The sequence below is a fragment of the Sus scrofa genome, chromosome 16, assembly GCF_000003025.6.
Source record: "Sus scrofa isolate TJ Tabasco breed Duroc chromosome 16, Sscrofa11.1, whole genome shotgun sequence".
NCBI lineage: Eukaryota > Metazoa > Chordata > Mammalia > Artiodactyla > Suidae > Sus > Sus scrofa.
The window spans coordinates 78563926-78585052 of NC_010458.4; positions in this window are offsets into that span (position 1 = coordinate 78563926).

Sequence of the window (21127 nt, forward strand, 5' to 3'; positions counted from 1 at the left end):
TGCGATTTGGGGCGCTTGAGCCACGATAGAGTTTTCAAGCCTCACCCGAGTGTGACTTTCCGATGAATTGACGTGTCTTCAAGAAAGGATGCCGGGAAATTGATTCAACTCTGAGGCAGCGCCGGCTCCGCCGTTCCTCCATCCTGTGCGGCTCCTCCTCTCGCACCAGCCTCCTTAGGAAGGAGGAGCTCGTCTCTTTGCAGAAGTTCTTGCTATTTTGATGGATGCGAAAGCCCGAAATGCATTTTGAAGGCGTTCATGTGTGTCAAGGCGCGGTCACCGCAAGGCCCCAACGAGGGCTGTCCTTACGACTCCCCCCCAATGGCCCTCGCGTCCCTTTCATAGACGGAGGGGATCAGACGGCGACGCGGATGAAATAAACTAGAGTCAAAATAACCGGAAAGGCCCAGGCACACGCTTCAGAACCTCTGCGCCTTTAAATCAACCTCCCGCGGCTGCCGCGCTCACCGCTCGGCCCGCAGACGCCCCGGCCGAGGGCTCTTTTCATACCCTCTTCATCTCCCTGAGCCTGGAGCTTGATTCTGGGGAAAGGCTCAGCCAATGCAGTGTGGGTATTTGACCGTCCCGAGAATCTTCAGGTCTGCAGATTTAAGCTCGCAACAGGAAGGACAGTCCAAGGTCGGTGCTGTGACCCGATGTCCCCAGAATGACGCTAAGTCTTCTCTGTAAAATGTCCAAGAGGATAACTTCGTCTTAGCAGGGCTTGTGTCTCGGGCCCGTCTTCCTGTCCACAGGGTGGTCACAGGGTTGTGTTCTTACCCCAGGGTGGAAACATGGCCACCCCACAGCGACGGCCGAACGTGGGTGACCTTCCTCGATGGGGGGCGGGGGGGGGGGCCCAGGAGACCCGCTGCTCCTCCAGGTGACGAAGAGTGAAAGTTTCCTTCCTGTCATGTCAGCGCGGGTCCTGGACTTTCACGATGTGCGAGACTGGACCCGCGGGGTAAGGCCGCCGATACTCTGTGGGCGAACGTGGCTCTCAGCTGCTCAGCCAGCGGGATGCTTAGAGGAGCTAGTTCTCGGGGGAAACACCAGAGCTTGTCTCTGCTGCTATTAGCGCCCCATCCGACTCCTCCTTCTAAAATCCGCTTCTGCCTGCCTGGCATCCCCAGTCCTTCTTAATCTATGGATAAATGTGGTCATTGTTGCCCCCGACCCTCCTCTACCACTGATGATACCAAGAGGGCCCCGACCAGCTCCGGATGGTCTGATATATGGAAACGCAATGTTGGAGGAACAGCCCTGGTTTCTGTCTCTGACACGGTGTCGCGAGGCATCGGTCCGCGGGGTTTGGAGCCGGGTGCCCGTTCCTTGAGCATCGGCAGGCCAGCTCGCCCCCCAACACCGGGCTCAGCCACCCCCCCCTTAGTTTCCCAGGAAAGAAAGAATCCAGTCGCCGTCCCCCAGAAAGAATCGCGCAGGGCCTCCCGCACAGCTAATAGTCAATGCATTAACCTTGGCTCCCTGCCTGCTGGCGCCGCGTCCCCGCTCCTAACACCGTCCCCCCAATACTTGCTCGCCCGCCTCAAAGGCGACCCGGGCTGCAGCGAGGCCCCACCGCCCCCTCCTGCTCGCGGCCACGGACCCCATTTCTCTCTCTCTCTTTTTTTAGAAGCTAATCTAAAAAGAGCAGAGGTCGTGTTAAACTGCAACGCAAATGTTATTCCTCGATTATCTGGCTGGGGTAAATGTCAACCGCTCCGGGCTAAAGCAATTGGGGATCGAGCGAGGCTGCGCCAGAGCAGGCAGGCTGGGCGGGGCCAGCGCCGCGTCCCTCCCCCACAGCGCCTGGGACCCCGCCGACCTGGGCCTGGCCCCAGAAGACAGCTCCGCCAGCCAGGCGCCCCCTGAAGGTCACACCTGCCTGAGCTGGGGGGCCTTCAAGGAAAAGGCAGCGGGGACACACCAAGCACAGGCACGCACTCTGCACACACATGCTGCATGCACACACATACACACCTGCACACACACTGTCCCCCCACACGCACACAAGTGCTGCCTATACCCTGCACACACAGACACACACACACCTGCACACACACTTGGACACTTTTCCTGCAGAGGCTTGATACAGCAAACGGAGTAAGGCCTGGAGTCTGAAAGGGAAATTTTTCTATAAGTCTTCATGTTTCATAGGAACATGCATATTTGATATTCCCAAGTCAGGAAAACATTAACTGAATGACACTGGGAATTCTTTCAGCCCCCCAGCGAGCTGGTGAGGGCAGTGGGCATGAGAAGGTGCCCACCCTCTGGGGCACTGAGGGGCATCAGCTGACCTGACTCTGCCACACCACCCCCCACTCCGCCTCCCCCAGCATTCCTGATGCAGAGGCCACAGGGCCCCTCCCTTAGCTGGGTGCAGGGTCCCAGGGTCAGCTGAAGGGTCCAGGATCCCGGGCAGCAGGTGTGTGGCTGGGACACCTGGAGCCCCGGGGGGACATGGGATTCCTTTGGGCTTTTGCTCTTTTGTGTTTCTTTCCTTTTTGGTCCACCTCCCTGGGTGACAGAAATCTTATCACCGTCTACTATTAGGTGTAGGATGTGCCCTTATCTACTTATTCGTAATTTAAATCCAGGCAGTGGCAGGTCACTTGCTGTCAAAATGACAAGCTGTGACCGGCTGTGCAGGTTTCCAGCTCACTTGGTGGGGTGGGGAGAGCGTTCTGGGTACCAGGGCCCCCGGGACAGCCTCAGACCCCGGAGCCATAGCCTGCCATGTGCTGGGCATGTGGTTCGGAGATCTGGTCCAGACCCCCGATGCCCACCGTAGAGCCCACACGGAGGCCCCTCTGGAAGCTCTGATGCCTGGGCAGGTGCCCTGGAGCCCACAGCCCTCCGATTTGCCCAGACCCTGAGCAGGCCAGCTCGTCACCTTCCATCCCGCTCGCTGCCCGATGACATCCGATCACGTCCGAGCAAAAGCCCCTCTGCTTCCCAGACTGTGCACGCATGGTTTCCTATTGATGCACAAGCACTTTTGCAAAACGTAACAGTAAAAGGGAAGTCTAAAGTCATGGAATCCGGTGGCCACATGTATTTTGTTATTAAGTTCAACAAACACAACTCTGTCTCGGGAGGAAGTGCTGTCCTGGTGCTTTTACTGGCCTTGTCCCCACCCATCTCCCTGCGAGCCGAGCTGGTGCCAGCTGTGGGATGAGTCTGTTCCTCCCTCAATGAGTGAACGCATGTGAGTGAGGCTGGCTTCCGGTCTGTTTTCTTTTTTCATTTATAAAGATTTTTATTTTTTCCATTATGGCTGGTTACAGTGTTCTGTCAATTTTCTGCTGCACAGCAAGGTGACCCGGTCACACATACATGTAGACATTCCTTTTTCTCAACTTATCAGGCTCCATCACAAGAGACTAGACATAGTTCCCAGTGCTACACAGCAGGATCTCATTGCTAATCCTTTTCAAAGCCAATAGTTTGCATCTATTAACCCCAAATTCCCAGTCCCTCCCTAAAGAAAAACCCAAGAAGATCTTGGTGGAATGCGATGGCCGTTGTAAAGGCTTTTGCTCGCCGAGAGCCAAAGACGGGCTCCAACGTCATCTACATAAACTATGAGATGATGCTTCATGGTTATTGCAATTTTACAGACTTCAAAGCTGAGGTGGGAGAAGAAGGAAGTGCCCGCTGCGCGCACGTCTGCTTATCCACGACTGGGTCCGAGTCCTGGCAGCCACCCCCGGGGGGGGCACGGGGATCCCTGAAAGACCCCATCCCGTGAAGCAGGAGCTGCCAATGGCACCCGCCCAGGGCCTACCTAGGACTGAAAATGAGTACGTTCTTTTAATGCTTTCTTTTCTTTCTCAGAATAGAAAAATTAGATAGATACACCACTATTTCTTTTGTACTGGTCGAGTAAATATGGCTTAAATGCAAACTGATGATTTATATTTTTTCGGTTGCAGTGAAAATTAGATATTTGAGCATGAAAATAGAGAGAGAGGGTTTGAATTTAATTCTAGCTCTTTCAAAAATTTAATTGTATTTTAATTTTAAAATTATAAATTAAAATGTTATCATGCATTGATGTAACACCTTTCTTCAAGGGAATTTCATGCATTCGTTGAAGAGGGAAAAAAGGCTTTATTAGCATCCTAGGAGGAATTTTGGAGAGAACACGGCAGATGAATTATTTCACACGGCAATTAGCATGAGGGGTGCTGCCGGGGGCTGGGACTATTTTAAGCGTTATTTACATTGCTCCCTTTCTAACAGGACTTTGCAAATATTTATGAAATGCCCGCGTCTTTGTTGCTTCTTTTTATCTTTCTGTTCGCCCAGCCCTGTGCCAGCCTAATTGAAATACAATAATTATAAATGGGCTTAGTTCCTCCACTTAATTTCCTTGCAAGCAGAGCCATTTATTTTTCTTTGGCTGTGTTAACATGCTTTAATTAAAAGATTTAGCAAAGCTAAGGAAACAAGATGCCATTGGGGGCATTGCACCCTGGCTTGTGTCTCAACACTTGTAATTGTGTCCAAGCTCAGCTCCCGAGGGGTAGGAGAAGGTTCTTGTCTGCGGGAGGGAAAAAGCCCAGGTGCACACAGCGCCGAGTAGTTCAAAGGCTGGAGGCGCACAGCCCCTGGGGTGTGGGCTCTGGAGTTGCTTTTCTAGATGGTTTGGCCCAATCCACACTGGACCTTGGGCAGAAAGCTTAATTCCATTGAGTTTTCATTTCCTCACCTTTTAAGTTACGTCGATACCACAAGGCAAGTATGATTAATGAGTTAGTCTGCCGAGGTGGGTCCTTGGCCAGAAAACGGGCTTCTCAAATTTGGATAAATAAAAAGCTTTAACAGGGAAACGGCAAAGATAGTATTCTAACGCTAATAAACCATTCTGAGAGGACCTATTGCTGCATCTCTTGAAGTCAGCGAAGGCGAAGAAACATTTTAAATGGCCTTGGGAGTTTTCTTGTCTGAGGACGGAATACTCAGCAGTTCTTGCTGCCTGGGGGTATGGCTAGGGCTGCTCTGCTTAGGTTTTCAGGTCAGTTTGGAGACATTCTCTTCCCGGGGATGAGCAACCACCAGAGGCAGCCCAGGACGCCAAGGAGAAAGTGACTCTGGCATCAGGCTCCATGCCAGCTCTGGATGCATGAGCTAGAAAAGTCACCTTACTCCCACGGCCTAAGAGATGAAGCGAAGGTGGAGTTTACCTGGGGCTCTGGACTCACGCACCTGCCCTGCGTGCCCGAAGCAGACCTGCGGGTCTCGGGAGGCTCCTCAGCTTCTGCGAATGTGCTTGGAGAGTCCCCCCCCCCAGGGCTTTATGGACCACTCGCAGTTTACACCCTCGCCAGGATACAGAACGTCACAGTTTAGGAAAACACATCGTTTAATGATGACGACAGTGAGAAAAAAAAAGTCCGAGAAGTGTCTCTATGGATCAGGAAAATGCTAATTATGTGGGGACCCCGCAGGGAGGCTGACGTGCTGGGGTCCTGTCCTCCCCCCGGGCTTTCCGACAACACTTGGACAAGGGGCTCAGTCGTCCCAGTGTGACTGGGGGACGTGGACGTCCTCATTTACCTGGAAGAGGGAAACGTCAACGTCCCCACTGTGCCTTCTAGATCAGAATTCAGAACGCGCACTGTTGCGACGGAGCTTGCGACAGCGAGGACTAGAGACTGTGTGAATGCTCTTGTTATACATCAACGTGGACAAAACATTCAGCCCCCCCGGGAAGACAAGAACATGGGAAAAACGAATCTGAATTTAATATAAAATGATTTCCTGAAACACTCACTGCGGTATCAGACCTCAAAGGTGCTTGGAATAATAAAACTAACTTAGCGTATTTTTCAAAAGCAGTTGCAAAGTCCTTGGTACCTTTTTGATGACTGCGATCATTCCCACGCACTGCTTTGCTTAGAGAGATACAGTATTATTTATCCACGTCTATGGTACCTGGTGAAATAGTCCACTACGTTTTGCATGGATGCTGCCTTTTTTTTTTTTTGGCGGTGCCCATGGCATGTGGAAGTTTCTGGGCCAGAGATCAAACCTATGGCACAGCAGTGACCAGAACCACAGCAGGGACACCAGATCCTTAACCCACTGTACTGCAAGAGAATCCCAGTAATTGCTTTTTATTCTTTTCCCCCCATGGATTCAAAAAGGGAAATAAAATAAAGTGAAACAAAAATCTAGCCTGATGGGAAAGAACTAACTCTAGTTTCATTCACTGAGCTAATATTTATTGATGCCCTACTCTATGCAGGACCGTTGTGAGACTTGTTTGAGGTGCTGGGTTTGAAAGGGGTGGATAAGGAAGTTAACCCTGGGGTGCCTCCAAGAGTTCAGGAATAATGTGCTTGGTAGGACGGTCAGTGCAATGCTAAAGAAGGAATACAAACCCAGCAGTCAATTTCAGGAAAGAGAAGCAGAAGGCTTCTTGTGAGGAAAGAAAGAAATTGACTTGTAGGCCATTGGCTTAAGAAAGTGGAAGCAGGAAAGTATATTGATAGAATGAAACAATTGGTTACTGTTATATGTGTTTTGCTGAATATATTAAGTTCTTTCACTTATTCAAGGACTAATTTTAGAAAGTTTCTTATGTTCTAAATAATAAACAGCAAAGTAAAACAAAGTAAACACACTGCTTCTCAATTTGGTCAGTGGACCAAAATTATTAAATAATACCATGCGATAAATTCCGTAAAAGCAGTACTTAAAAAATTCTACAACAGAGAAAATGATATAAGACATAGGGCAAAAAGTATTAGTAATATTATATAAATACTTACTATATTAAGATTATTAAGATATATTTGTTAATATATCTGTATAGCTATATCTCTGTCTATCCACCTATCAACACTAAAAGAATCCAGAAGAAAGTAAGAAAGGAGAAACAGAAGAACAAAACAACAGAGGAAACAAATAAACAAAAATAATAAAATGGTAGTTGTGTATGCAACTGATTTGATAGCTGCATTAAATGTAAACGGTTTAAAAAGCAGAAATTATTAAATTGTATTTAATTTCAAAAGACAAATATGTGTAGTTTCAATAAACTACTTTAATAAGGAAATGTATATAGGCATTTACATATTTACTTTACATATTTTAAGATAAAAACCTTTTTTTTTTTTTTGTCTTTTTAGGGCCATACCTGCGGCATACAGAGGTTCCCAGGCTAGCAGCCAAATCGGAGCTGTAGCTGCCAGCCTATGCTACAGCCACAGCAATGAGAGGATCCTAGCCTTGTCTGCAACCTACACCACAGTTCACAGCAACACTGGATCCTTAACCCACTGAGAGAGGCCAGGGATCGAACCCGCAACCTCATGGCTCCTAGTTGGATTTGTTTCTGCTGCTCCACGACAGGAACTAACCAAAACCATTTTTTAAAAATCTGTTTAAACACACACACACTAAGAAAGAAATCTTGAGTGACTAAATTAATATTAGGCAACATAGACTTGGAGCAAGAAATATTATCAAGGAAAAAAGGGTGAGCTCGGCAAGAAGACAGGACAGTTCTAAATATGACGGCAGCTAACAACAGAGAGTCAAAATACATAAAGTAAAAACCAGTAGAACTGCAAGAATGCAGAGACAAGTCCACAATCACTGTGGGACACCTCCACACTCCTCTCTCAAGAGTAGAGAGAGCTCGTACTTAAAATAAGAGACAAAACCAGGGAAGATGTAGGTGAGCTGAGTGACATTATCAACAAACTTGACCTAATGGACTTTCGTGGGCACCTCGCCCAGCAACAGCAGGATATAGATTCTCTTCAAGTGTCTATAGAACATTCACCAAGGCATACCATATTCTGGGCCATGCAACGAGTTTTAACAAATGCAAACAAACTAAAATTATACAAAGTATGTCTCAGATCACAATGGAATTACATTAGAAATAAATAACCCAAAGTTATTAGGAAAATACCCTAAATAGTTGGTAAGCAAAAGATTTTAAAAAAAAATTACTCATCAGTCAAATAAAATAAAAAGAGAGATTGAAAAAATGCTTTAATTGAAATAAAAAAAAATCATTACTGTGTGATGCCAATAATCAGCTACTTAAAAAGACATTTTATAACATTAAAATCCTTATATTAGAAAATAGTAAAGATTTCAAATCCATGACCTAAGCTACTGCCATAAGAAACCAGAAAGTGAAGAGAAAATTAAAACCAAAGCAAGCAGAAGGAAGAAAATAAAAATACCATATATCAATCGAATTAAAAATAGACAAGTAATAGAAGAGAAATGGTTTTACAAAAGGATCTATGGAATTGATCAAATTCTGTCCATATTGACCAAGAATAAAAAGAAAACACAAATTACCAGTACAGAAAGGAAAGAGGTAAATTTACCTCAGATTCTGCTGAAATTAAAAGTTTAATAAAGAAATGTGAAAAAAAATGTTCTTATAAATTTAAACAATCTAGGTAAATCAATTCCTTAAAAGACACATACTACAAATGGGAGTGGGATGGACTGGGAGTTTGGGGTTTAGTATCTCTGCGTTTTGAACCATTTACATTTAATGTAGTTATAAAATTAGTTGTAAACTATTACATTTAGATTGGACAAGCAATGAGGAAGATGGTAGGAGAAAAAGAATATATATGTACGACTAGGTCATTGCCATACCGCAGAAATTGACGCAATATTGTAAATCAACTATACTTTAGTTAAAAAAAATTAAAAGACACGTACTTCAAATTCTAACTCAAAAAGAGTCAGATACTTTGAATAATCATATTCTGTTAAAAACTGATCTTCTAGTTAAGAAACTTTCCACAAATGAAACTCCGCGCTCATGTTATACCACACATTTGAGGAAGAAAAATTACTTAGCAAACACAAAGTCTTTAAGAAAATTGAAAAGAAGAACCCCTTCCCAAATCATTATATGTGACCAGTATTACAATGGTTAAAGAAAGACATTACAAGAAAACCATAGACTAATATTACTCATGGACACAGGTGTAAAAACCCTGAACAGAGTTTCAGCAAGTGCTATCCAACGATTTATACAAAACGAGTAATAAAGCATGATTATAAAAGACTTACTTAAGTAATGCAAGGCTGAATCATCCTTCAAAAAGCAATTCATGTAATCCACTGCATTAGCAGATTTAAAAACTAAAAAAAAACTTTTTCCAGTAAACGCAGAAAGAAATCATTTGGCAAAATTCCATATCTGTTCATGTTAAAAACTCTCAGCAATGTCTTAGCCTTGTACATTTCTTACTCTAAAAGATGCGAATGACATCTATAAGAAGTCTACCCTTAATACTTCATACTTAAGAGTGTACAAACTGAACGCTTTCTCCTTAAGACTGGCCAGGATGTCTGCAAACTTACTGCTCTTCAACATGCTAGAGATCCTGGAAAAAGTTCTAAAGGCCAAGAAAGAGAAACAAAGCACTTCCATATCAGAAAGTGAGAAACACACTCACTCTATTCCCAAACTAAAAGAAAGCAAATTCTGCAGCCATAGGGCTAGGCCAAGGCCGTCACGAACAGCTGAGCTGGCACATCTCTGCATCGAAGACTTAACGGGACAAGCCTATGAAGGTGAAACTCGGTAGGAGCGCTGCCATTCCTTAGGTATTCAGGGGCTAATTTATCTTGGCTTTTCACTAAATGTCTCTCTTCTGTCTTGCTTTTGACCATCTCCTTATCTTAGCCAAGAGAAACGGAGAGAATAGAGCAAGAGACAAGAAAGGACATGAATGGGCCAAGAATCTACAAAGGATGGAGGTTTGTCTGTGTGCAAATGACGTACCTTGCTGCACACCGAAATTAGCACAACTTTGTAAGTCAACCGTATCCCAATTTTTTTAAAAGCCAGTAAATTAATATTCAGCTGCCCGCAACCCCATAAGAAGATCAGCTGAGTTGAGGTTTGCAGAGTGGGTTGGAGCTTGTCACCAACCAGGGGAAAGAGGGCCCTTCAGGGAAAGCCACCGAGCAAGGAGACCTCCTGGTCTATTGGATGCTGGGGGATCACTGAGATTGGCGTCTTCAGTTCCTATTAGGAGGAAGCGGAGGGGAAGCCGGTGCCCACATGGGCACTGCCGGGCTCTGAACCATGACCCAGACTCAAGCCCAGACGCAGTGGAGGAGGGTGGGCATGATGTGCCGGGACCACGGTCCCGAGGTTCTTGGCCTCCACAGTACGTTCCCCGTGGTATTTTGTTAAATTAGACTTTGTTCCTAGTTGTTAACAAGCAGGAATGATTACCCAAGACGGCACAGTTTAGTAGCCATGGGAGGAGACTCACGTTGGCGGGTTTACCTGGAGATAGTTAAGTTGGTCGGCGCTGAGGAGCAGCTGTTCCCTAAACAGGTGCACCTGCCACCTGCTCCCCGTGGACATGTGCCCTGGGGGTGAGCGTGCGTGGATGGAGGGGCTGTGGGCTGGATTCGAGGGGCCAAGGGGAGGACCTGTGAGACGTGATCTGTCTGGGCTGGAGGGTGGAGAGGAGAAGAGTCTGTGGGTGGGTTTGGAGAATGTTCCGTGCACTGATAATCGCGACGTGGCCAGCATCACCATAACCACTGCCCTGACTTCTCGCAGGTCAATTTCTTAACATCCATAGTTAAACATCAGGGTGCCACAACATTTCAAATACAATGCGACTGTTACAGAGGAAATGATTCTTTGTAGGCTCGAGAGGTAGAGGTAAGCTTATTGGACAAGTTTGCAGATGACACTGTTACCATTTGATGATGGAGAAGTGGGCTGAAGTGGAGATGCCACAGTCTTTCCCTCTGGGCCAGGCAATCTTCTAAGCCTGTTATACATCTTAACTCTTGCAGTTTTCACAATTTCTTTACCATTATTCCCATTTTTTAGAAGAGGGAATGAGGTCCAGAAAGTTCCAATAAATTCCAGGAGACAGAGGGAGGGCCCCGCAGAGATAGACTGGGAACACGGGGCCTAAATATGGAGCCTGGGACCTGGTCTCCACAAAGAGATTATTCTGATGCAATAATCTTGGAGACCACCCTTTACAGACCAAGCCAGTCAAGACAAGGTGACTCCTTGATCTGCCCGTGACCTCAGTTTTAAAATTTTATTTGCTTGCATTTATTCCCACTGGGATAAACACTTTTCCATGTAAAAATAAAAAGACGAAAAAGAAAGATTTGCTTCTGTGGTTATTTTAAAAGGTTTGGGGTTGGTAGATGCAAACAATTATATTAGCATGGATAAGCCATGGGGTCTTACTGTACAGCACAGGGAACTATGTCTAATTTCTTGGGATAGAACATGATAAAAGATAGTACGAGATAAAGAATGTATGTGCATACATGTGCATATATGTATGAATATATATATATATGACTGGGTCACTTTGGTGTAGCAAGAATTGACGCAACACTGTAAATCAACTATGCACTAATTGAAAATTACAAAAATAAAAATTAAAAGTTCAGTTTTCTCTGGAGCCAAGTTTGTTATAAACACCACCCAAAAGTTTCATTATTGGGCCCAATTTTGTCAATGACGAATTTTAAGATGTACTTTCTGGGTCATCGTCAGTTTTGTTTTTTATCGGCTTTTCATGTCCAATGTTTAATATGACTTCCCAGATTTATCACTTAATCCATTGGAAAACTGGGAGCAAGTCTTCTCACATATCTCCGAATTTCTTTCAAGTGCCGAAGGAAAGCCTTTTAATCTCAGGTTCGAAACGAAGGTGTAAACACGGCCGCGCGGATGATGACGTCGACGCAAGGTTAACGCCCCAAAGCCACAAGCGACTCTGAGACAGCCAGACGTCCACATGCAGAAGAATCTAGACACAGGCCGCACCTTCCCCCGAATCACAACAAAACCCATGGCCGACCTAAACGTAAACCGTAAAATATAAGTTAAATCCTTGCATCAGAGCATCGGGGCCTCACTGACACAGGACACAGACGGCTTTCAGGCCACTGTCCACGGTCCGCATGCAGCGTCCTGTAGCTGATGGGGGACAGTGTGGGGACGCCCAAGCACAGCCATGCTCTGGGTTCCTGCCTGGTCCCCCGGGTTGAAGCCCCCCAGTGGGAGCTGCCAAACCCCAGACAGAATAGCCCAGTGCACATGCCCAGGAAGTGGCAAGTGTGAGGGGGGACACAGGGGAGCAATGGTGGGTGCAAGGCCCCCGTGAAACCCTAAGAATGTCGACTTCTTACCCAGAACAAAGGCGCTGTAAATACATGTATTGACACCTTTGTGTGTGTGTGTGTCTTTTTAGGGCCACACCCATGGCGTATGGAGATTCACAGACTAGGGGCCAAATCAGAACCCGCCGACCTACCTCACAGCCACAGCCACAGCCACAGCCACAGCCACAGCCATGCCAGATCCTTAACCCCTGAGCAAGGCCAGGGATCAAAGCTTCATGGATACTGGTCTGTTTCATTTCTGCTGAGCCACAATGGGAATGCTGATACCATTTTAAGATTGTTTATGGACCACTTTAAAAAAATGAGTCCAAAAAATAATCACAAAATATAAACAAGCATTATGCCCGATTTGGGAATATGTGTTGTTGTTGTTAACCCCGTAAGTCCCCTGTGAGTCACAGTGTCAGTTGGGGGAGGGTTTAAAGCTCACCCTCCAGGAGTCGTCTGGGGTCTGCAGCTGGGGAAGCCCTAAGTTTTAAGTTCTGTCTGTAGGGTCACTGCATTAAAGTAAAGCAGCCAAACTCAGAGTAAAACCTCTGATCATACGCTAATAAATTAAAAAAATATAAAACACACACACACAAAACCTCTGATCATTGTCACAGTACAGCCCCGCCCTGAAGAGCTGCCATTTTTACAAAATAGTGAACAGTGTTTAAATCCAGAGTTGAAGATGCAATTCAGTTGTAAAAGCCACAAAAGTAAATAGGAAAAAAAGTGGTTTAAAATATCACATCCTACAGAAAACACAAGTATTTTCCCATTAATAGAAGGACTGAGGGGAATCAAGAACTCCGTGACAGATGTGGCCATGTAACATGTCCAGTTGGCTCTGTGTGGTATTTTTTAAATTAATGCCAAAAAAAAAAAAACCCAAAAAACCAGAACAACTGGAAACGGACAGACACCTCACCAGCGAGCCCAGGAGACGGAGCTGGGATCCAGACCCAACTTTCTGCAATGCGAGCCTGCAATGTAGACACTGCCCTGAACAGTGTCCACAGTCAAAACAGTCCCAGGCCAATGGGCTAAGAAGGTGGGGAGCTCTGAGTTCCTGCCGGCAGGGGGGTCCGGGGGCCCGCCTCCGAAGGGTCAGGGGCAAAGCTGGAACCCCGAGAGGGGAGAGCCCAGGCCCGTGCTGGTCTGCTGGACACAGGCAACTGGGCAGCGGGGGGCCTGAGCACCGGGGCTGCGCCAGGGACCTTCAGGGCTGAAAGGGCCCCTCCCGGGCTGCTGCCCTGCACGGGACTGTCTGGGAGACCTGGGCAAGAGCCCTCGCCTTGGTCCTCAGGTTCCTGCTTGAACACTTGGGGAACATTCATCCTCAGAGCCCCTCCTCGAAGCAGCGCAAAGCCAGAGACGGGGACAGCCAGGCGTGTTTCCGAACAGGAAAAGGCCCCTGGGGGGACACGCTTTAGCTGTGTTTTCATCCAGGTTTCGGCAAGGAAGATACCCCTTCTGATCATCAGCGAGGAGGAAGATAATAAGGAACCCATTCTGAACTTGAAAAGGTTTGAAATTTGGGGTCCAGGAAATCTCAACGCATATGAACCACTGTTATGGAAACACGATGCTGGTCCCTCATCTGTTAACGGTGAAAAACACCCTCCCCGGTTGCCGGGAGCAATTTCCCTGAATCTCAGTTTCTCGGTCTCAACTTCCTCGAATGCTGTGTTCAAGTCCGGTTCCTCCTGCACCCATGAGTTGTGTCTGCAGACGTGTCCACACCCCTGAGCCCTCCCTCCCTGGAGGAGACCCACCCTGGTCCACGGGACCGTCCATGAGACCCCATCTCCGCATTCGCTGGGTGGCTGCTTCGGGGTGTCAGTGGCCACAGGGCTGATCTCCAGCCTGCCGTCAGCTCCCGTGGGGTGGGCGCTCCTTCCAGAGGCCTTCGATCCCTGGTCTCGCGTGGACTGGGCCGTCCTTATAAAGCACAGATTCATCACGGGGCAAGCAGTGGCTTGGAAAGAAAATAAATTAAAAGGGAGGGAGAGTCTTTCGAGGCCATGAAAACAAGAATACTTCTACTAGGAATAAAGCTGGGAAGCTTATCTTAGAATTGCCTTTTGCAGAGATTTTTAAAACCTCTGCCCAGGCTGCCTTGCCTCTTGGCATCTGTGCATTTTTATTTGCAAGTGGACTGTCAGCCTGCAATAGACAGGGGTGGGATCGGGGCATTTTGAATAGAGGATGGACTGGACGGCACCTGCCACCTTGCCCCTGAGGACAGGGCTGTGGTCGCCACCCACCCCCGCAGTGGGTCTGAAGGGCCCCTGGGCAGAGCCCCCCAGCAGGCAGGAAGGCAAAGGCTGGCAAACAGCAGGAGGGGTGGGGTGAAACTGTGCTGACCAGCCAGAGCTTCGTGACTCATGACTGGCGGACGGAGGGCCTCAGGACGGACCGTGGACAGGCTGGCAGCCTTTGGCATCTCTGCTGTGGTGACTCAGCCACCCAGGCTCAGAGGCTCCCTGCTGCTCGGCTCGGCTGCCGTGGACCTGGAGCTCTCCCTGCCTGGGGCTGTGGTGGGCGTTTGTCATGCTGCCCTGACTTCGGCCAGCTCGGCGCTACCATGCCTGGGAGCAAGGACCAGCCTGGGACAGGAGGTGCCGCCACCACACACAGCTGTGTGCCCAGGATGTGACACCACAAGAGGTGCCCCGGGGGTGGGGGTGATTTGGTTTAGAGGAAGTGCCCGGGCCCCGAACCGTCACGATGAACAGCTTCTGCCACCATTACTCGTGCAAGTCGCCCGACGCGCCAGCCTGCTTCTCCACGGCCTCTGTTTTCTGCTGAGATTAAAAAAAAAAAAAAAAAAAAAAAAAAAAAAAAAAAAAAAAATCACCTTCAAATTTTATGAAAACAAGACTGTTTGCTATCAAAGTGACGCGTACTCTGTGGACCTAGGAGGTCTGAGAGCCGCTGTCAGGGGCTCCGGTTGGTGACTCGGCCCGGCTGGTAAACAGCCTCCACGTCCCTCTGTGTCCCCTGTGTGTGCTCTGTCCCCCTTCAGTCCTTGTTAGGCTGTAAACTGACGCTGTCATTGGAAGTGTTCCTGGGCGTTTTGTCACCACCGTGTCTCAAACAACACCGCCCCCCGTGAGGCTGAGACACTAACTCTTAGCAAATCCGCACTGATGCCTCCTTCACAGCCAGTTTGAGTGGGTGGCTCCCTCTGCCAGTACTGGAAAGCGGGAACGGTGTCTCTCTGGCAGGGTCATAGAGAAGTGCAGATTAATTTCACAACTCAAAAACTGAGATTTTGACAGCTCGGTGTCAGCCCCGTGACGCTACCAGCATCCATGGCCTTCATTTTCTCAGGGACACGAAGTGCACGCGCACAATCAGCTTCGTGCAAATACGAGCGGGAATCCCGTGTTGAAACCTGAACACCCTTTGTCCCTGTTCCTTCCTGCAGGGGATGCACAGGAGGACATATTTACCTCTGAGAACGGAGGTCTCTGTGGCGGGGACCGAGCCGGGGGGCGGGGACCGAGCTCTGTGCTCCGCATCTTAAGTGGTTGAAAAGACACTGCAAGTGCCGTGCACGGCGTCCCAAGGCTCTGCCTGACCTGTCCTCAGAAAGATGGGCAGCCTCGCAGAAGCCCTGGTCTCAGCTTCCGTCTGGACACCCAGAGGTGCGGTCTGCGAGGCTGGAGGCCGGCGGCAGAGAGCGAGGGGAACCATCGAGGCCAGACAAGACTCTTAAAAGCTTTTCTCTGCAAGGCTGCAAACGGATGCTGGCGCCCCTAGGCTTCTTCCAGAAAACCAACACGTGAAACACTCTGCGTTAGTTCACAGACGAAAGAGACTCGGAGCCTGTGCGCTGTGTAAGACCGATCCTGCGTGGCACTGGAGTGTTAAAAAGAGTAGGAGGTTTTCATTAGATGTCTGTAGTTCCAGCCGCGGCACAGGCAATATAAGCGTTATGAGCAGAGAGAGGGGTAAACGCATGGACATCGAGTGTGGGGAGGGAAGAGTGGATTCAATCACTTCCTTCATCGCCATCGCCAGGGCTCATCCCCGCAGGGGGGCCGGGAGATGCCATCCTCCGTCCCCGCAGAGGGACCTGCAATGGTGGGCAGGAAATTGGACTGTTCCCACGCAGGAAATAACAGCACTCTGTCAAAATCTACAGGAGAAACACGTGTTCAGATTTGCTGTCAATGTCCCCGTATCTGATCCGAGAGCGAGAGGGACAAAATTACACACGTCGTGTAATCTCAGCGCAGGGCAGCATCTCCAGCAAGGGTTCAACAGGAAGTGAGCACTGACTCAAAGAAACGGGCTGAATACAGAGTTTCCAGCAGCACACACACGTGGTTCCCACAATGTGTGCACGTGCAGCTTGTACTTAGGTGAAAACTCTTTATGCAATTGGAATAACCGCCTTGACGTGCGGATCCTGCCTTAACATTTTTTCTTGAGAAGTAACAGAAATGTGCATTTGATGTCACATCTCAAGGTCCGTACTCACTTTATTTAAAAATAGCTTTATTTTTAGAACGTGGTAGAAGGACAGACAAACCGCACAGACAGTGGGGAGCTTCCGTGCGTCCTGCCGTCATTTTCATTTTCGCCGATGGTCGGCGCCTCGGCTCCTTCTGGAACGTCTCCCTCGATAAAGGGACCAGTATCAGTCCGGCGTTATTAACCAACCTCCAGATCTGGTGACTTTATTCACCCCGACCTTGTCCAGGATCCGGCACTGGACGTCGCAGGACCCTGGCCGTCGCCAAACGCGAGGTCCTCTGGGCCGTCTGCTGCCCTTTCTCCCTGAATGTCTTCTCCAAGTTTTGCATTTTGCGTCTCCACGGTAATTTTTGCGAAGGAGGGACGCTACTTGACTCACGTTTTGGGGAGGTGGATGCCCGGTTGTTCCGGAAAAGACGCCGCCCTCCATTTAGTCGCCTTCGCCTTCCTCAGGATAAGCCGGGTGTGTCTGGGTGGGTCTGTGTCTGGGCCCTTTGCTCTGGCCCACGGATCGACGTGCCTGTGCTCTTGCCAACTCTGCGAGGCCTGGATGCCTGCAGCTTCACGGCGAATCGTGACATTGGGTGGTGGGCGCCCTCCTCTTGATGGTTTTCCCTTCGTGGCTCTTGCGTGGACGATTCCCGGCCTTTGCTTTTCCATATAAACTTGAGACTCCGTCTGTCAATGTCTGTCCAATAGCTGTCAGGGATTGGGTTGAGATGGTGGCAGCTCCGGAGCGCAAGTGGGAAAGAAGCCACTTGTTACCCATGCCGGATTTTCCTGGTCGGGAACATGGGCTTCTGCGTTTTGTTTGGACTTCATTGATTTCTTCAGTCAGAGGTGTGTGTGGTTTTCTGTGAGTAGATGTTTCATTATATTTGTATTTATTGTTGTTTTATGTCTCTGTATGCGCAAACCTCCAGCTGCCCACCGCGGGTGTGTAGAAATCAACCCATCTCTAGACAGAACGCTTTCTTTTATTATGCGTTACTTCTTGCACTTCACAGACCTTGCATTTTTACAAACAAAGGTTTGTGGCAAACCTGCCCAGAGCGCGTCTATTGGTGCCGTTTTTCCAAAGGCATTTGCTGCCTTCATCTCTCTGTGTCACATTTTGGTAACTCTTGCAGTCTTTCAAATCCTTCACCAGCAAAATGGTTATGACTCACTGAAGGCTCAGATTTTAGCCGTAACGTATCTTTTTGATTAAAGTATGTACATGTGAGGAGATAGATGTATATTTTAGACATAATGCTACTGTATATTACAGTCCGGTGTAAACATAACTTTTAAATCCTGGGAAGATGCCACGTGTGTGAATTCCTTTCTTGTCCTATTCTTTCCACTGCGGTGGTCCACCTGCAACCCAAACCGGAGCATCTCCGAGGTACGCCTGGATTAATTTTATTAGCTTTGTAGCCCATAACCCTGCTATGCTTGCTTATTACTTCCAGGAGGGTCATGTTCATTTTGATTTTTTGCAATGCTTTAAAGCGTTCTGCTCAGATGTCGGCCATCCGTGACTAAAGACACCTTTGTCCCTCCTCCCCAATCTGCATGCGTCTCTTCCTTCTTTCTGTCCCACTGAGAAGCAGAATGAGCACACCCTCGAGTTGGTCCTGAAATTGGGGAGGAAACGTGCAGCTTCTCACTGGTAAGTGTGACATTAGCTATATATTGTTTGTAGATATTTTGAACCGTTTGAGAACATCTCTCTGCCTTTCTAATGTGGTGAGTTTTTAATCACGAGTGGTGACTGGGTGTTGCCAAGTGCTTTTTCTGAATCAGCCGCTATTATCACATCACCGGCTTTTTCTTTCGCCTGTTGATGTGGAGAGTTACACGGATCTTTGAGGCCTGCACCGGGCTCACAGGCCTGGAATAATTCCCCCGTGGTTTGGGGTACTCTTCTTTTCATACTTTGTTCTACTGGGTTTGTCAGTGTTTTGTCAAAGACTTTTGCAGCTATTTAATGAGAGCTATCGGTCTGTAGGGTTTTTTTTTCCTGGTAATCTTTTTGTCTGGTGTTGGAATTATGGCCACGCTGGCCTCAACGAACGGCGACCAAGAGTCCCTCTGGTTCCGACCTTCTGGAAGAGATTGTGGAGAATCGAAACCATTTCTTCTTTGAACATTACAAAATCTACCAGTGAAAATATCTGTGCCTGGTGATTTTTTTCTTGAAAAGGTATTACCGATTTGGTAAATTTGTTTCGTAGGTATAGCCCCATTCAAGTTCTCTATTTCTCATTGTTCGAATTTTGGTTGTTTTTATTTTTCAAGAAAGGTATCAAATTTATGGGCCTAGAGTTGTTCATAATACTGCTTTTCACTCTTTTAACACCTAGAGGGACCGTCCTGATAGCGATTCTTTCACTTATACTATGATTATTTGCATCCTTTCTCTTTTTTTTTTTTCCTGGTTAACCTAACTAGAGGTTTATAAATTTTACTGACCTTCTCAAAGAACCAATCTCTTAGTTTTACTCATTTTTCCCCTCCTGGTTCCCTATTTTTAATTTTATTGATTATGCATTCATTTTATTTTTATTGTGAAAACTTAAATTATTAATTATAGATATTTTTCTGTTCTAGTATGTTTACTTAGTGCTATAGATTTATCTTTAAGCACTGCTTTCACTGTGTCCCCCAAATGCTGAAAAATTGTATTTTTGTTTTCATTTGGTCCAAAATAGTTTTACGTTTCTCTTGAGACTTCTTGGATAGTTGTGTTATTTAGAAGGGTGTTGCTTAATCTCTAAATGTTTGGGGATTGGAGTTCCTGTCTTGGTGCAGCGGAAACGAATCCGACAAGGAACCATGAGGATGAGGGTTTGATCCCTGGCCTCGCTCCGTGGGTTAAGGATCCGGCGTTGCGGTGAGCTGTGGTGTAGGTTGCAGATCCAGCTTGGATCTGGTGTTGCTGTGGCTGTGGTGCAGGCTGTAGCTCTGATTCGACTCCTAGCCTGGGAACCTCCATATGCTATGGGTGTGGCCCTAAAACGACAAAAGACAAAAAAAGAAATAAAATAAAATAAAATAAATATTTGGGGATTTATTTTCCAGCTATCTTTCTCTGATGGATTTCTGGTTTAATTCCATTGTGATCTGAAAACATAGAAAACATCGTGATTTTATACTTTAAAAAGTTGTGAGTGTGGTCTGGGCTGGTGACTGTTCCGTGTCAGCAGGAGCAGAATGTGTCTTCAGCTGTCTTTTTCTAGAGTGTTTTATAACCGGAGCACTGTCGAGTAGATCAAGCTGATTGCTGGTTCTGTTCAGTACAATTATATCTTTATTGAGTTTTTGTCTCCTTGATCAATAAATTACTGGAAATGGGGTGCTGAAGTCTCCAGCTATATCTGAAATGCATTTGTCTATTTTTCCTTGAAGTTCTATCACTTAGTGTTTCATTATTTTTTTTTTCTTTTCTTTCTTTTTTTTTTTCCCCTTTGCCACCCCATGGCATGTGGAAGTTTCCAGGCCAGAGATCAGGTCTGAGCTGCGGTTGCAGTGTGCGCCACAACTGTGGCAACGCTGGATCTTTCAACCTACTGTGCTTGGCCAAGGATAGAACCTGCATCCTTGTGCTGCAGAGACGCTGCAAATCCCATCACACCAGGGCAGGACCTCCTGCCTTATGTATTTCGATGCTCTGTTGTTTGGTGCATTCATGTTAAGGATTGTTAGCTATTTTGGTGAATTGGCCCGTTAAATATTATATAATGTTTCTCTTTCCCTAATTACTTTCTCATTCTATAGTCTATTTCGACTAAAGTTAATGCGGTTCCTGGAGCTTTCTTTCCATATGTCTTAGTGAATCCCTTTGATCTCCACCTGAGTCTCTGTATTTAAAATTGTAGTCAGCCCTTAGCTGAGTCTTGTTTTCTCATTTGCTGACAATAATATCACAAAGGGTGGGAGTAAGAAGTTGAGAATACGTGAAGTGGAACACCCAGTGCACACTTTTAAAGCAATTAATATGCTAAGAGAGGAGATAAAATAGAGTCATATAACATTTCAGTAAAGCGGAAAAAGTAGAAACGGAAAGTGGGGAGAAGCAAAGAACAAATGCAACAAATAGAAAAGGGTTTAGGGAGTTCCCGCCATGGCTCAGTGGTTAACGAATCTGACTAGGAACCAAGGTTGTGGGTTCGATCCCTGGCCTCGCTCAGTGGGTTAAGGATCCAGCATTGCTGTGAGCTGTGGTGTAGGTCGCAGACATGGCTTGGATCTGGCATTGCTGTGGCTGTGGTGTAGGCCGGCAGCTACTGCTCCAATTAGACCCCTAGCCTGGGAACCTCCATATGCCGTGAGTGTGGCCCTAGAAAAAGACAAAAAGACAAAAAAAAAAAAAAAGAAGAAGAAGAAAAAGAAAAGGGTTTGAAACATGGTTGATAACTACAATGTATCAATAATTATTTAAAATATTATTTAAACGGTTTAAATTATTATAACTGATAAATAAGCCAAG